The 18,698-nt window shown below is 44.2% G+C and overlaps 1 protein-coding gene across 2 annotated transcripts in view; it reads right to left on the bottom strand.

The window, feature by feature from the left end:
* The window catches only part of LOC138741173 (D(2) dopamine receptor B-like), an 80,279-nt gene that overhangs the window by 41,750 nt on the left and 19,831 nt on the right, over positions 1-18,698 (bottom strand). Inside the window, exon 1 of one of the 2 annotated variants that reach the window (XM_069894852.1) lies at positions 16,477-16,540. The exons of the other annotated variant lie outside the window; for it this stretch is intronic. The gene's annotated coding sequence lies outside the window, so the exon portion shown is untranslated. Of the gene's footprint in view, positions 1-16,476; positions 16,541-18,698 lie in introns of those variants that run through there. 2 annotated transcript variants of the gene reach the window in all.

Below are 18,698 nucleotides of genomic sequence, written 5' to 3'. Positions count from 1 at the left end.
TGTACTTTTCTCTAACTTCTCCCCCCTTTTCTAGTGGACTCTTCCCTACCCATCTCTCTCCACGGCACTCAATTTCAGACCAATAGCCTCTCCCCAAGTTCTTTCCCTCTTCTGAGTGGAATATCACGCTTTTACTTTAGTCTCAAAAAAGGGTCCAACACAAAAAGTTGATCAATTATTCCTACCCATGGATGCTGCCTGACCCACTGAGTTCCCCTCCAGCATTTGATGGCTTGCTCAAGATTCCAACATCTGCAGCTTTTCTATTTCCATCTATTTCTTTTCTAAGGATGCATTGATGGATATTTCAAGAAACTGCAGAGTTATGAACATAGCTCAGCATCCCCTTCCCCTCCAATGACCACCATCTATAACCCACTACATTGGAAAAGCAATTAATATATGAAAAGATTCACCCCACTCCAGCCATAGTCCCTTCACTCCACCCCCATCAGGATCCATGAGTGTGGGATCACACGCCACCAGATTCAATGTCAGTTTCTTTCCTACCATTATCAGACCCCTGAATGACCCTCCAAATAGTAATGTTACTGTTACTCCATATCAATCAATCTCTCTCTGTAATTCTGCGCTTTGTGCTCTTGTACTGTGTCTTCCTAGCAGATAAAAGTAAAAACACAACGCTGGAAGAACTCTGCAGGTCAAACAGGGTACTTTATATAGCAAAGATAATGATACATAACCAATGTTTCAGGCTTGAACCCTTCATCAAGGTATGAGTAAAATGAAGGGAGGTTTCCAAACTCAGAGTTCATCAAGCATCATGTTTTTACTTCAATCACCGGGTCTGCAGACTTCCATTTTTTACTATGTACAAGATGTTTACTGGTCTGCTTGAAAAATAACTCAGTCACTGCATTTTTGATACCATAACCTTGAACTTGAATTTGATTTCCATTGGTATTTATTTTACTTTTATCTATATTCTCAAAGTCCACCCGTTGTGTCTAGATGAGAGTCGCATGTAGACATCTCCGGCATGTATCGGGCCAAACCCCAACCCCACCTTGGATACTCAGATCACATCTCTGTAATGGTGATCCCAACATGCAGACTGCTGGCTAGATGCTCCAGACCAGTCCTGAACCAGGTTAAAACCTGGCCAGCATTTTTAGACTGCTTTGAGCACACTGATTGAAACATGTTCAAGGAAGCAGCAACAGTTGGCAACTGCATAAATCTGGAGGAGTATAAGGCAACAATGACCAGCTACGTTAGTTAATGTACTAGCAATGTTACCGTGGCCAAGTCCATCACTACTCACTCTAATCAGAAGCCATGAATGATTACAGAGGCGCATGTGCTGCTCAAGAACCTAGACATAGCCTTCAGAGCAGGCAACAAGGCAGCCCTAGCGATGGCAAGAGCCAAGCTGCACAAGACCATCAGGGAAGTTAAGAGTGCGCAGGCCCAACACATTCACAGTCACTTCCTGGACAGCAAGGACACGTGACATATGTGGATGGGGATCCAAGATATCACTAACCACAAGACTACTCCATCTGCATGTGCTGGTGATGCCTCCCTCCCAGATAAACTGAACAATTTCTATACACAATTTGAGGTGAAAAATAATGTGGCAGAGGAGAAGACCACCCCTCCTCCAAACGATCAGGAGCTGTGTCTTACAGTAGCTGATGTTAAGAGAGAACTAGGCAAAGTTAACCCAAGGAAAGCTGCTAGACTAGATAACATACCCAGGAGAGTGCTTTGGGGATGTGTGCTTCAGGGGGCAGATGTTCTCACCGACATCTTTAACATCTCCTTGAGTAGCGCTGTGGTCTCCACGTGCTTCAAAGCTGCCACCATTGTTCTTGTGCCAAAGAAGTTGTCTGTGTCCTGCCTCAACAATTACCGTCCTGCTGCACTCACGTCTATCATCATGAAGTGGTTCGGGAGCCTCTTCATGGGGCACATCAAGCACCTGCTGCCACCCTCAATGGACCCCCCACAGTTAGTATATAGATCCAACAGCTCCATGGACGATGACATTGCCACAACCTTACATCTAGCCATCACCCAAAACTGGAAAATAAAAACTTGCATGTTCAAATGCTGTTTATTGACTTCAGTTCGCATTCAACATAATCATACCCCAGTACCCGATTGGGATTTTGGGCCTGCTGGGACTAAATGCCTCCCACTTAAATTGGATTTTCGACTTCCTGAAGGGGAGAGCTCAAGCAGTCCGGATCGGTAATACCACTTCCAAGACCATCATACTAAACATGGGGGCCCCTCAGGGCTGTGTGGTTCGTCCACTGCTGTTCACTTTGCTGACCCACAAATGTCCAGCTAAACACAGCTCAAACCACATCATCAAGTTGGCTGATGACACGACCATGATGGGCTTTATTAGTAAGAATGAAGAGTCAGCGTACAGAGATGAGGAGCAGAGCCAACAACCTGCATCTGAACGTTAATAAAACAGAAGAGACTGTTGACAACTTCAGGAGGGCCCGGGGAGATCACGCTCCACTGACCATTGATGGCTCGATTGTTGAGGAGGTAAAGAGTATCAACTTCCTTGGAGGGCACTTGGCGGAGAACCTCACATGGTCCCTTAACACAACCTCCATAGCCAAGAAAGCCCAGCAGTGCCTCTACTTCCTGCCAAGGCTGAGGAAAGTCCATCTCTTTCCCTCCATCCTCACTACATTCTACAGAGGATGTGCAACTGCATCACCACCTGGTTTGGAAACTGTACCACCTCAGACTGTAAGACCCTGCAGAGGATAGTGAAGTCAGTGGAAAATATCATTGGGGAACCTCTTCCTAGCATGGAGGACATCTACTACACTCAATGCAGATGGAAAGCAATAAATATTGTGAAAGACTCCAAGCACCCCGCATGGACATTGTTCTCCCTCTGCAATCTGGCAGGAGGTACTGAAGCACTTGGGCCCTTAAGTCCACAGTGGGAAACATCTTTTTCCATGAAGCCGTTGGGCTCCTGAATTCCCAGTCCAGATGTGCATAGTGGGCCATGGACTTTTAGTGATTACATCTTAATAACTTAATATTTTAATGTGTTACTGCTTTCCTAACTTCTATCTATGTTAAAATGCTCCATGGTACTGGAGAAATCCTATCTTGTCGTACCGTGCGAACATGGTATGAACGATAAATAAAGTTGATGACTAGACGTGGCCATGCTACTTTTTTTAAAAGAGAGGTGATGCAATGGTGAATAAAATTTGAATTCTTGGAGGAACTGCCACAAAAGGTGCAAGTAATACAACTCCGTTTGGAGATAGCAAGCTCAAAGTTTCTGCATCGGCCATTGATTATTCCCTTGCATTTCTGTCCCTATGATACATACTACAGAGCAAACAAGACAAGTGCTGTAGGAGCAGAGTCTCAGCTGTTGAGAAAGTGGATTGATTGGTTGTCAAGATCAGCAGGTTCACAACATGGAAGCTCCTCTGTTCTGGTCATTAATTGTAGCGAGCAGAAATCTGGGAATGCTGCCTTCTGGCATGCTGACATCTGTACCCAACTCTCCAAGGACAACAGCTCATGGAGCAAAACTTTGCAACAGGAATCGAGGCTCAGAACATTCAAGCAGTAACTGCTTGGTTGTAGGATTTGTGTTTTATATCCACTATTGGAATGTTTAGCCATTCAAATACTTGATCCAAGAATGTCTGTAAAAAGTACAATGTTCATTTTTGAGTCTTCTTCACCTTTATTTAACATCATTAAATTGTGTGTGTTCCATTCTTCTCTCTCTCTCTCTCTCTCTCGGGAGATTGGGAGTGAAGACACAGCACTCCCCCATGGGGTCCTACCACCCAGTCTTATTGCTGGTGATGCTGTACAGGTTTTAAGCCCTCCGTTAAAGGAGCTGACACATTTTATTAAACTCCTGCGCCCGATCTATTCCATCTTTTCTTGAGGAAACCAATATCCGATGACGTCCCTTCAATATATTAATTCAACTAATCACTGCCTTGAACTTAGTCAATGACTGAGCCATCAAAACCTTCAGGCATTTTTACCAATCTTAATGCTTTCCATTTTTATTATTATCATAGAATACTTTGAGAATCACAAAATAAAAATTAGAAGCCAAGAACCCTGTTAGGTTTGAAGGAAATTATTTTGAATATTCTCGACCTCTGCTAACAGGCTCCAGGTACTGTGAGCAATGGTTACACTGAGTCGTATTTATAGGGAGATAAAGCACATGTTTGAGATTGCCATGCCAACCTCAAACATCCATTTATGCTAGTCCTGCATTGATCCATTCCCTTGCATTCATTTTATTTTCTCTCCACATTTTCAACAATTTCCCCAAGATTCTATTTCTCTGCTATTCACTCGTGGAACTTACAGTGGCCAATTAACCAACCAATTCACGTCTTTGGGATTTTGGAGGAAACCAGAGCCCCTGCGGCCACAGCAAGAACAGCAGCCAATGTCAGGATTGAACCCAGGTCTCTCGTGCAATGAGGCAGTGGCTCAACTAAGTGTACCTTTGCTCCAAAAACTAAAACACTTTCAGGAAGAAAATTTGTCACTGAATCCCCTCATTCAAATCTTTTTATTAATTTTAAGGAATAGAAAAAAGGAACATAATATAGAGAATATGAGGTTACAGATTATAAATCAAATTAATATAGATCATAAACAAACAATAATTGATTCCCCACAGCTTTATTATTCAAATAATAAAAACAGTAGAAAGGATATTTAACTTAAACTAGCCCTAAACTAAATAAAGTAACCTAATAGTGATTAGAAGTTGGGAGGCTTTAAAACATTAAGATTCAATAGTAAACAAGTAAATGTTCTGTAACATAAATGAAAATAATTGACATGAAGGGAACAGCAATAATAAAACATATCATATTAAAGCAGGTTTATCAATCATGAAAAAAATTCATAAACAGATGCCATATTCTATCAAACTTAATATCGGTATCAGTTAGAGCACATCTGATCTTCTCTAAGACTAAACAAGCTAAAGTTTGGCACATCCACTGGACGTAGAGAGGCGGAATCGATTCTTTCTTCCAAAGCAAAATAAATCTTGCCATAAGCGTCATGAGTACAACAACATGATGATGAATGGTGACAGACGAATATCTTCTATCACCACTCCAAATAACGCCGTAATTGGATTCAGTAGTAAACTAACAGCTAAAATTGTAGACAAAGTGTTAAAAATTTCTTTCCAATAAGATTCCAATGACAGGCAAAGCAAAAGCAAGTGAATGAATGATGCCACCTCATTGTTACACCTGTCACAATGGGGGTTAACATCTGGAAAAAGATTTGTCATCGAATTCCAGACTGCTCTCTATGACTCCGGGCTCACAGTTCCCAGATTGGCCTATGTGACTCCAGATCCACATGACCCTGTCCAGCATAGATGCAACTCTCCTGTGGAGGAACGGACTGCTGCAGGGCACCAGAAGCAGGGAGAACACCCTCAGTTGAGAAGTATGTGAGTCAACCATACAGGACGGACAGTGATCATGGCAGTAGACCAGCAAGGGGCTCAGCTCCAGAAAGAATTATACAGGCTGCAGGTGGTTGGTGACTTGTGAATGAAAGATCTATACAGACTGTGGGCTGTTGGTGACTTGCAGTTGAAGGACCTACACAGGCTATAGGCTGCTGGAGTCAGGCTTCAGGTACCAGGATTCACAAGAGTGCTGAGGCCAAGAATTGGCTCCCAAAGGGCCTTGGACATTGAAGGCTTCTTGATTGTATAGGAGGTTTGGACCTGGAACTCAGGTTGTCAATGGTTTGAACAGAAGTTTGACGCTATGGGAATGCTGGAGGCAAATCCATGGATGGTCAGTGACTCTGAAGTGAGGTATCTATACAGCAATGGCTGCTGTTCTCTCCACTTCTCCTGACTTACCTGCTCTGAATGGACTCTCTTTCACTTCCCTTTCTCTTATTGTTAGGGAGACTGGGAAGATTCTTTGTCTTATGGCAGACAAAAGTTGAAGTATATAATTCATATATATTACAACTTTATGCATTATTACATAACAATAAAAGGAACCTTGAATCATATGTTAAATGAAGGCCTCACAGGGAAATTGAGCCACCTGCTAATTTGGGGGAAACACACTCTAACATTGCACGTTATTCTGCTTTTACACATTCTATCTTCTTGTACATATCAGACAACCTGCATTAGTTTTAAAATGTTTTTTTTTCCATATTTGGCCTTGCCTACTGAAGCATGTATTGGAAATTACTTAATATGGCTCTGGTGAATGTACTTCTCTCTGGGAATGTGAAATTACCTCTATGATTGACATGTTGGGTAATTGCATTCTTCCAAAGTGACTAAAGTGAATGTCTAGTACACCATTCAGTGCTGGCTTCTCTAAACATTGTTATCACTTCCCAAATTATATAAAATGACCAGTAAAGAGCTACCAATTTCTTCCATGAACAGGAACTCTCCCAACCAAGCACACTTTTTCCCCAATGTCCATTAATGGGGTTCATCCAAATTCTCTGTTTCATTCTAACTCCCACCATTTGCCTTCCACTGAGCTCACTGGTTCTCAGACCCCAAAATTAAAATTCTCTTCTTTCCCTTTTAAACAGTTTACTTGGCTTCAGGTGAGCAGATGTGTGAGCCAGGCTTTATTTATATATCTATCTATTCATCCATCCATTCTTTTATGTTAAAGCCACACACAGAGCGGTCAGCACCCGGAACATGCTGCCTGTGCAGACGGAAGAGGAAAGAGATATGATGGTGACATTTAAAAGGCATTTCAATAGGCACAGATGCTGGAAGTCGAAACCCAAATTACAGAATGCTACCAATCTGCAGCAGGTCAGGCAGTGTCTGTGGAGAGGGATCCTTTGTCAGATCAACTGAGTGCTTCTGCCATTTAACCATCTTATTTTATTTTATTTTATTTTCCCTGCTTCTTTCCTGCAGTTTTTTTTGGTCTCTAATTATTTTTAATGCATTCAGAGAGGGATGGGTTGAGCCATGCTCCTCTGTCACATGGGATTGTGAGCACATCTGCATTGTATGCACACCGCCCGCCCCCCACCACCACCACTTAAGTGACTGAAGGCACTTCAGGTCCTGGGGTTTCAGGTGTAATTCCTATACCCAGTAGCTCTACTTGTCCATCTCCAACACTTGACACTAATTGCACCAATGCCAGAGAGGAAGGCAAGATGAATGATTTTATAATCCCACTTTGATGCTGGAGACTAGAGCAAGCTTGTGCTGGTACTGAGGGAGTACTTACTGCAGACAGTGCATCATGTAAAAAAATATAGTTTTCCTCATAGTCCATTCCTTTGCGGCCTTGTCCTGTTGCACTGAGTCAGTGGCACAACACTCAGGTCCTGGTGCGATAACGGAGCTGAATTAATTGACTTAAATCAAAATACCTTTGCAATTGTTTTCCTGTCCTGTATGTTGGAACAGGACAGGACAAGACTATGGAGAAATGTGAATTCAGTGCCATCATGGGCTTGGTCTTCGGTCCATTAAGGAGATGGCGTCTCAAGAAAGCAGTCTCTATTCTCAAGAACCCCCACCACCAAGGCTATGCCCTCTTCACATTGCTACCATTAGGAAGGAGATACAGAAGCCTGAAGATGAACACCCAATGGTTCAGAAACCACTTATTCCTCTCTGCCATCAGGTTTCTGGGTGGACAATGAATCACGGACCTGCCCCACATTTCTCTTCTTTTGCACTAATTTATTTATTTGAAATAAATTGCAATTTGAGGCAATTTTTCACCTGTAATGCAACCACAAAACAACAAATTTCATGGCATGTTCATGACAATAAATTCTGATTCAGATTCTCCAACTGGACAGGCAAAACTAAATCTCAGTTGTGACTTATCTCTGTTCTTATTTATGTCCTTGATGCTTTTTTGCATGATGACATTTTGCCTTCCACCTGTGGTGTCATATCCACATATTAAAATATAAGAATATTTTCTATCTTCAGTTTAATCCACCAACAAATAACTCAGATGCCAGGACCCTTAGGGCTAATGTTCGAATCCATACTTCATCCCATTGAGTGGAAATTAATTATTCTTATTTACCTTCCGGAATTTTAGTTCCCCTTTGTTGCGCATCACTGGTTCTGAATCTTGGTAAAACTCAAACTGAAATTAATAGGCAGTAAAGTCTCTCAGATCAGTATCACCCCAGGTACTGTTCCAATCTTGATGGTGCCATTTCTAAACAATGCTCACACCAAAACCAGCAATGAGCTATTTGATGCACTGATGTTTCTCTTGACAGGAAGAGCTGACAACTAACTGATGCACAAAAATTATTTTGCCTTAAGGGAAGGTCTAGTTTGCCGACATTGGCCTTTTGCTCACAGTTCAAATATGACATTTTAAATATTAATACTGATGGCTATCCAAAACAGCCCCATTTAAAGTTCACCATGTTTTCTTTAATTAAAACAATTGCATTATATTTAATTGAAGAGGAGTCAATATCAGAACAAACCATGAATATTAAATGCAAAAAATTCCACAAATGGAAAGGTAATCTGTGCTAAATGTAATCTCCAGCCTTAATTTCTCTTTAAGGTCCTATAAGGACCTGCTGCAGGAAACTTCAGAAAAATGGCCAATCATTGTACATTAGCTCTGACAATTAACCAAAATAAAACCTTCCATCAATGTTGCAGGTTTCAAAATGTTAGGGCACTTCAAACACTTCATGGTCAATTAAGTCATATTGAACAGGGATCTGCAAAGGATTTAAAAAATAACTGCTTTTGGAGGGGTCTTTTAATACATATGAGCCAAGAAACTGGCTTGTGAAGTGTTTTTTTTAAGGCATGCTGTGATCCAATTTAAGTTTTATATGGACGAGATTACACTGAAAATCATTTCCAGGTGAAATCATTACCAGATGTGAAAATGGACTGGACATTTCTGCACGATGAATTTCTGGTGGTAACCACATAACATGTTACAGCAGGAAATATGCAACAGATGTATCTGCCTTTATCAAAATAAAAATTGAAGCTCAGACCAGGCTACCAATGTGTGCAACGGTCATTGTAGAACAAAACCCATTTCTTCCCATTTGAAGAGACACTCTGCTAACATCTAAAGAACTGGTTGGGTTCTTCGTATGTGACTGCAGGCTGCTCTTTCAAAGTCTATAGAGTGGGCTACAGATACTGCAATGAGCATAGGGCTGGAGCGTTACTCATTCCACAGGCACCTCAGTAGTGTCACTGCTGGTAGCATTTCTTTAATTAAAACATCAATATGGTCATGGAGGGTAGGGTTTCACAAGCAGGGGAAAAAGGCATAGACTATGAAAAGACTAATCCCAGACAACCTTCAGATTAGCACATGCTCTCTCAACCTGTGATAATCAATGTATTTTCAGGCTCAGGTTTTCCAAGGTTGACATTGGTAAGATCTGAGGAAAGGCCTTTGGGATATTCCATGCATGCACTGTTCTCTCCATTGGAGAGGTCACAATGACATCCCTGACATGGAACCATTTCATAAATGCTACATTGTGGCGGCTCACCACTAGGCAGGCCCCACTTGTAAGCCACGCGGCGGGGCAGCCGGCCAAAATGGCACCGTCGGTTTTCCCATCTTCTCAGCACGGGGCTCAGAAGCCCACGCTGGGGGACCACGTGACACCCGGGTGATGTCAGCGCCCTCCAGTGCGGTTCTCAGCCAGGTCCGGGGTGGGAGTGTAAGTACAGCCCAGCAGCCTGCAATAAACTAGTCTGCTCACTGAGCTCAACCCGTCTGGGTGTGTGTTATTGCAGGAGCAGTGTAGCTGCTGCTACAATTGGTGACCCCGACTGGTTCAAACGTCTTTGAACACATCTTGAGCGAGCCTGGGATCAGCGCTATAGCCGTGAAACTGCCTAAATTCTGAGTTCAGGAGACAGAGACCTGGTTCAGCCACACGGAGGCTCAGTTTCACCTCCACCAGATTTTGTCCGACATGACCATATTCTACCATGTGGTCACTGCCCTGGACCAGGCCATGGCCAGACGTGTGATGCACTTCGTTTAGCACCCACCTGCCGAAAACAAATACCAGACCATCAAGCGAGTGCTTACCGGATCCCTCGGATTATCCAGACATCGATGTGCCACTCGGATGATGCACCTCGACGCCCTGGACCTGATGGATGAGATGCTCACGCTCATGGGTGAGCACACCAACTGCCCAATCTTGGAGCGCATTTTCCTTGACCATATCCCCAGGGACATCCTGCCGCTGCTGGTCTAGGAGAGCTTCACTGTCCCAAGGAAGGTCACCCAGAAGGCCCAAGAGCTATGGCTTGTACGATTCCCGGAGGGCTCAGTGGTCCAGCAGGTCACGAGGCATGGGCACGACCACACCAAGCCCGCCCCTAGTGCTGCGGTAGAGCATCTGGCCCCTGCAGGGCCCCCCAAGAGCATAACCAAGGCCACAGCATCCGCTCCAGGCCTCTGCTTCTACCATCAGCACTGGGGAGCCAAGGCTCGGAAGTGTCGTCAGCCCTGCTCGTTCCAGGGAAACGACCAAACCGGCTGCTGTTAATGGCTGTGGTGGCTGGTCAAGGACACAGCCTCCTCTACGTGCAGGACTCAGTCAGCGGCCAGCGGTTCCTCGTTGACACAGGAGCCCAGATCAGCATCATCCTGGCCATGGCCGTTGAGTCCAGGAACCGACCTCATGGACTTCCCCTCCGTGTGGCCAATGCAACAGAAGTTCAGGCGTATTGAGACATGACAGTCCACTTCCAGATTGGCCAACAAAACTTCATGAGGAGGTTCACCGTCCCATCCCTTCTGACCGCCATCTTGGATGCAGACTTCCTCTTCGCACACAGGCTTCTGGTGGACATTCGAAGTAGGCACCTTGTGGATGCCCGTACCTTCCAGGCCATTTGCCTCGAAGCCTCCCGCTCGGACCAACCGTAGATGGCCACAATCAGCATGCCCAGAGACGAGTTCCAGCAATCCTCGATGAGTTCCCGAAACTCCTCAAGCCACAGCTCTCCACTGCATCACCACATCACGGGGTGTTCCATCACATCCCCACCCAGGGCCCATCGGTTCACACCAAGACACGCCAGCTCCCACCTGTCAAGCTCCAGGTGGCAAAGGAGGAGTTTTCGCACCTGTTGGAACTGGGGATCATTCAGCGGTCTGCCAGCCCGTGGACCTCGCTGCTCCACCTGGTTCCGAAAGCCTCTGGTGGCTGGTGTCCCTGCAGAGACTATCAATGGCTCAATGAGGCAACAGTTCCTGACCATTACGCCATCCCTCACATCCAAGACTTTACAGCCAACCTGCACAGTGTGAGGGTTTTCACCAAGGTTGACCTGGTGCATGGATATCACCAGATCCAAGTGCACCCTGAGGATATACCCAAGACGGCCATCATCACCCCCCTTTGTTCGAATTCCTGTACATGCCGTTCAGGCTCAAGAACGCCGCTCAGACCTTCCAGTGCCTCATGGACTATGGGCATGGACTTGGATTTCATCTTTATTTATTTGGATGACATCCTCGTTGCCAGCAAGGACCGGGCACAACACAAGGCGCACCTACGCACCCTTTTCTCCCAGCTGGCTGATTTCAGCCTTACCATCAACCCGGCCAAGTGCCAGTTAGGGAAAGAGTCCATGCAGTTCCTGGGCCATATCATCACGGTCGAAGGAGCCACGCCCGCTGTTGCAAAGGTCACCACTATCAGGGAGTTCCCATGCCTGGTCAGCCTCAAGGGGCTGCAGAAGTTCACGGGTATGGTCAACTTTTATAACCGCTTCATCCTGGGAGTTGTGCGCATCATGCAGACGCTATTCGTCCTCATTACAGCCAAGCACAAAACACTCGCTTGGAACCCAGAACCCTGCATCGCATTCGAGGCCACCAAGGATGCCCTCACGAAGGCACCATGATGACCCACCCGCACACCGACCTGCATATGGCACTCTCAGTCGATGCCTCTGCCACAGCTGTCGGTGCCATCCTGGAGCAGCAGGTGAATGGACATTGGAAGCTGCGGACATTGGAAGCTGCTGGCATTCTTCAGCCGCCTGCTCCGCCCACTGGAACACAAGTATAGTGCCTTTGACAGTGTGTTACTGGGCATGTAGCTGGTGGTGCGCCATTTCCGTTATTTTTTGGAGGGGAGGACTTTTACCATCTTCACCAACCACAAACTCCTCACCCAGGCACTCTTGATGGCAAAGGATCCCTGGTCAGCCCACCAGCAGCATCACCTCTCCTTTGTGTCAGAGTTTACCGCCAACATTCGGCACAAAGCGGGGAAGGACATTGTGGTTGCCAATGCACTTTCACGACCAGCCACCTGCGCGTTGATGCCCAGCCTCGACTTCAGCCAGCTTGCTCGGGACCAGAAGTCTGATGAGGAGATGAGGGCCTTCAAGACCGCCATCACGGGCCTGCGGTTCTGATACCTCCCAACTCCGAGTGGCGAAGGCACCATTCTTTGTGATATCTCCATGGGCACCCTGTGACCAGTGGTTCCCCAGCAGTGGTGCAGGCAGGTCTTCCATCACATCCACGACCTTTCACATCTGTCCATCAGGTCGACGGTCCAGATGGTGGCAGAACAGTTTGTATGGCATGGACTGCAGAAGCAGATTGTGATCTGGGCCAGAACATGCACCCATTGCCAGACGTTCAAGGTGCACAGGCACACCAGGGCACCCGTACAGGAGTTTGAGCACATCTGGAAATGGTTCAGCCACATTCACGTGGACATCACCGGGCCCTTTACCAGTTTCCCAGTGCAACCGTTACCTGTTTATGATGGTGGACCGCACCATTTGCTGGCCCGAGGCAATCCTGATGCCAGACACCTCCACCGACTCCTGCTCCCGAGCACTGTAGTATGGTTGGGTTGCCCGGTTCGGTGTGCCAGGTCACCTCACCAGCGATCGGGGTGCCCAGTTCACATCTGCCCTCTGGGCACAGCTCACCAACAGGTTGAGGATCCAGCCTACTACCCGCAAGCCAATGGACTGGTTGAACGTCTGCCCCGCCACCTTAAGTCAGCACTCATGGCCCGCCTCACCAGTCCTGACTGGGCAGACAAACTGCCTTGGGTGCTCCTGGGCATCTGCTCCACTCCCAAGGAAGATCTGCAGGCGTCATCTGCTGAGCTGGTCTATGGTGCGCCGCTAGAACTACCTGGTGAGTTCGTCAATGCACCTCACAATCCCCAATGGTCGCCGCATGAACTACTTCCTCACCTCAGGGCACGCTTGGACTCGTTTGAACCCCCCACCGCTGCCCGGGCAAGGCACCCGCCTGCCTCACGTTTCCGGCGAACTGCTTTCCGCGGAGTACATTTTCGTTCGGCAGGGCCCGACCGCGGCACCTCTGCAGCGTCCGTACGAGGGGCCGTACAGGGTTGTACAGCATTCTGGCTCCACATTCACGCTGGACATTGGCAGCAGGCAGCAGGCTGAAGCCAGCGCCCCTCGATCCCACCAAGCCCGTGGTCGTAGCCCAGCTGAAGAAGCGAGGCTGTCCGGTGAAAAAGGACATCGGTGCCGGTTCTGGGGGGGTGGCTATGTGGTGGCTCACCACTAGGCAGGCGAACCGGACCCACTTGCAAGCCACACGGCGGGGCAGCCGGCCAAAATGGCGCTGTCGGGGGTTTTCCCTTCCTCCCAGCTTGGGGCTCAGAAGCCCGCGCTGGGGGACCACATGATGCCCGGGTGACATCAGCGCCGTCCAGTGTGGTTCTCAGCCAGGTCCGGGCTGGGAGTGCAAGTACAGCCCAGCAGCCTGCAATAAACTAGTCTGGTTGTGTGTGTTATTGCAGGAGCAGTGAAGCTGCCGCTACAACATCAACATTTTCTTCTCTCCCCCATACACATTGGTGTGGTTGGGAAACCAATCAATGTGTTCGGATGAGTGTGAGGCATCGCCAGAAAGGATCAATGGTCTGACACAAATGGCTACAGTTACAATATTTTGCTTTAAGTAGCATCCTGAACACAAGTAGTTGCCAGCATTGTTGATTTCCCATGAATATGGGCAGGCATGGAGGACGCCCATGTCCACTTAATATCCTGAACATTTCTAGGAACGTGAAAGCTCTCCTTATCCTTTTATCTCCAAATTCAGAAAATAAAATCCTTAATAAGTAATCATTGTGGGTTGGAGTGATTGCCATGGTTCCTTCATCCAGAGGAGCTCAACACCATTGGGCATTTTTAGCAACCAGAAACCACAGTCCTACTGTTGGATAAAAAAAGCACTAAAATTCTTGTTTAACACCATAATTCAAGCCAAACCACATGGTGGATGCTCAGCTGTGATAGCACCAATTGCTCTTTCATCAACTCCCTAATTTGCATTGATCTGCTTCATGATGAGTTAGATTATCACTGAATTCTTGGTTTAATGATAAATCACAGTTAAACCTAGTGTATAATGAATTGATATCCCTTGAACCCATTCAATAACATTTTTCATACATCAGTAAACTCCAGTCTATGAAAAATTGATATTTGTCCGGAGGTTCTTGGGAGTCACTATCCTGGAGGCATCTTGAAAAAAGCACGTCAGAGCCTCTACTTCCTCAGGAATTTGCGGAGGTTGACCCTGAGTAGAAAGTCCTGCAAAAGATAATGGACACAACCCAGGGCACCACAGGCAAAACCCTCCCCACCATTGAGAACAACCAAGGGAAAAGATGTCGTCAAAAAGCAGCAGCAATTATCAAGGATCCACACCACCTTGCACAGGTTCTGTCCTCACTATTACCATCAGGAAAGAGATATAGGCTCCACAAGGCCTGCACCACCAAGTTCAGGAACAGTTGCTACCCTGACACTATCAGACTCCTCAACAACAAACTCAGACTCATTTAAGAACTCTTACTTTATACTTCATTGATTTTTTTTCTCTTTGCATTGCACATTGTTTACATTTTAAAATTTGTTTACATATGTATGTTGAGTGAAGGTTTTTGCATTCATAATAAATGGTAATTTTTTGCCTCGCCTGCATAAAAAAGAATCTCAGTGTTATATGTGATGTCATGTATGACAATAAGTCTGAATGTTGAACTTTGGATATTTTCAAGTCCTTAAGCTATTCTCAAACTGCTTCAAGGAGCAGTTGACCTTTGAAAGGACTAGGGTTGGATAAATTTCAAATTGCATTTGTATGTCTCGTGCTGTCTGTAGCACGAAAATGTGTAGCTAGTACTTGGAAAGATAATGTGGAGGTTAACAACACGCTGGCATAATGAATTGAGAATGTATTATTATGGAAAACATTACATGTAATTTACATGATAATTATTCATTTTTTGTTAAAATGTGGTCTCCTTATTTGGAGTATATGAATTTGGAAATACTTTGAAATATTCTTTATATTAACTGCATTGTTTTTATATTTGGCTCCCCTTAGGGGAGCTGGCTGAAGGGGTGGGAGGGTGGGTGGGGTTTTTTTTTATATATAAAAATTTGTTCTTTGCTTTTCTTTGTTATGTTTAACTGTATTTTGATTAAAGTCTTGAAATAAAATTTTCAAAAAAGGTTAGCGCAATGCCTCTACAGTGCCAGCAATCGGGACTGGACATGAGTTCGAGTCCAGCATAGTCTGTAATGAGTGTGTACGTTCTACCTGTGTCTGCGTGGGTTTTCCCTGGGGATTCTGGTTTCCTCTCACCCTTCAAAAGCGTCCTGTGGTGTAGGTTAATGGGGTGTAAATTGGGTGGCACTGAGTTGCTGGCATGTCACAGTGCTGTATGTCTGAATGTAAAATATAAAAAAATAAAAAAAATATTAACTTGGGACATTGGAAATGCTGAAAATGTGCACAAACACAAAATAGTTCCTTTAGGTTATGGTCAAGGGATAATATTATTGAGGTGATGGAGAAAAAGCAGGCAGATTAATCTTTGAAATTGTGTCATGTGACCTTTTGCATCTACCCTGTAGTGCAGATGCAAGGCCAGAAATGCTGATGTTCAATTTTAAATCTCTCAGGAGTGGGAGCCTTGTAGCTTTTCTAAACCCTACTGAATTTTGGCTGAGTCCATTTCAAAGAGAAGAATCAGCTACATATATTCAGCCTAGATAAGAACAGCTGATTTCCTTCACCAAAGGACAAAGGTGAATCAAGTGTGTTTTCAATGATCATTCAGTCATTTTGCAATCACCATTATTGACATTTGGAGACTGGGACAAGTTCCCAGTTAAACCTGTGGATGGGAGATCAAGTGGGGCACTCCTCACTGTCTACGGAAACAAATGTTCCATCATTAGAAAGAATAAGGATAGAATTAACAGATTTAAATTACGAGCTGCTCTAGTGGCATTTAAATTCATGCTTCCACACTGCTAGTTCAGGTTTCTGAATTACATCCCCCAAACCATGGAAAACTGACAATGCATCCAAAAGACATTGTGTAATATTAGAAAACAATCATTTGCAGAATAATTATCCCCTGTACCTGCTCCAACCCGTGACTATGGTCGCCATTGTTTACCACGGTCTAATTATTAGGAGTAGGAATCTGACATCATTAACTTCTCTCTTGGTCCAACAATGAGAGAAGGGAAACCATGGATGTTTCCTTGGTTACATTATTTAACAACAATTTATTTAGTCACAAGGAATAATTAGTTCTTTAGTTTAGACACATTTTGATCCATTTGAAATATCATTCATGAAACCTTAGGTTTAAGGCAAGGGGGAAAAATTTAAAAAGGGACTTGAGGGCTACCTTTCTGGGTACATGAAGCAAGCTGCTGGAGGGTAAGAGCTTGAAAAGACAGGTACACAAATAGGAAAGGTTGAGAGGGATATGGGCTGAACACAAGGATATTGGACTAGCCTAGCTGAGTGTGTACATTTGGCCAAAGGGCCTGCATCAAACTCAAAGACATTCTCACAAATGAGTTTTTATTTTTAGGAAATCTGAAAGCTTAAAATTTTTCATTGCGGTGAAATTGTAAAAATGTCTTTGTCATATTTTTAAAAATAAGACACAAAAGAAGATTAAAAGCCATTTTGTTCACTGAACTAATTATATTTTAAATTTATTTTATGACCTCGATGGATTTCTAAAATGAATTGCTTTGACAAGTTCTAGAGACTAGCCTTTGAAATAGAGTCCCAGAGCCCACTGTTCACGATTGCTAATTAACTCAATTAAAAGAGACTTAAATTAACAATGGGTTTGGAAACTATGAAGTTCAAGGTTGTTTGTCAGGGCAGAAACCTTGGTCAAGACAGACAGTGATTACATCCCTATAAAGAACTCTGAGTGACTTGCTGAGTTTCTCCAGTGCCTTTATGCACTAGATTATGTTCAGAGCAGCTTTAATGAAAGATCAACAACTTAAAATGTTAATAGTTTTTTTTACAGCCTTGTTAAACATTTAATTTAGATTTACAGAATCTGCAGTGTTTTGACTGCATGAAAGGAATAAAGATTTTTATTGTCTGTGTGGCTAAGATGTATTAAAAATTCAGAAATGCTTCAAGTTCCTTGAACAAGGGCTCAGGCCAGAAACGTCAGTAGTATATCTTTAACTCCTATGGACACTGCAAGATCTCCAATGTTCCTCCATTATTTCTGTGTTTTTACCATAGCACAGTGCCTGGCTAAGATGTATGTCAGACTGTAAAGTAAATTAAAAGGTATCTGTGCACACCGTATCGGATAACTTGCGTACACTGACAGAAAGGCATCCTTTAGCATGAACATTTTGTGCAAGTAATGGTTATTTAGTAATACTCCTTATTTGAGTAAGGAATAAGTCTACAATAACTCACCTTCAATTATGTTAATTATTCTTTCTTTCATGAAAACCTCAAACAAATCCCACACAAGAAAAATGTTTTGCTCTTCAAAACTTGAGCAATTACATATTATTCCAGCCATTTCTCTAAGTTTAGAATATTCCAAAGAGATTCACAATCAGCAAATTGTTGAAATAAAAGTGAAACTTTTTCAGTTTGTGGCCAGCAAGGTTACAAGACGCGATGAAAGAAAAGGCATGTTTTTTTGGGTCTGAGCTCATAACAGTATACTCTATAGCCAGGGGAATTTGTTCTAGTCTCATCTGCATGCATTGTTCAATGGAAGGGATAACAGGGTTATCAGCTGTGTCTTATCCAGAAGGAAGAACTTACAGTGCTGACTGGACAGCTGTTCAACATCTGTACTTATTTTTTTTTTATTGTGGTTACTTAGTGGCAGAGCTAGTTTATACCACACCTCATGTTCTCCCTGTGCCTTACTCAGTGCTCCCACATCCCCTCCAAAAAATGCAGGGAAAGGAAAGTAAGTCAAACAGAATTTTCTCTTTCCATATTAGGTGTGCACTTTGTGAAATAATTTGCATAGAAACTGTGTGAACAGTTATGAATGGACCCAAAAGGTATAGATATTGGGGGCTAAATTTGAAGGTGGATGGCAAGTTTTCAAAAGGTGATGGGACTCTAACCTTGTAGTATATTACAATTTTTGTTCAGCTGTGCAGTTATTCTCCTGGCAGAAAAAGCACAGACTTAAAATGTAAATGTTTCATTATGCAAGGCTGAGTGCTTAGGATTGGATAGATATTCACTCTCTCCCTTCTTTCCTCAGACAAATTATTCCTCCATCTATAGTCACAATAGGTGTTTTAAAACTATTGTCTTGGTCTTCAGATCTTTCCTCTGTTT

Source organism: Narcine bancroftii, chromosome 8 (assembly GCF_036971445.1).
Source record: "Narcine bancroftii isolate sNarBan1 chromosome 8, sNarBan1.hap1, whole genome shotgun sequence".
NCBI lineage: Eukaryota > Metazoa > Chordata > Chondrichthyes > Torpediniformes > Narcinidae > Narcine > Narcine bancroftii.
This window is presented reverse-complemented; position numbering and strand designations above follow the sequence as displayed.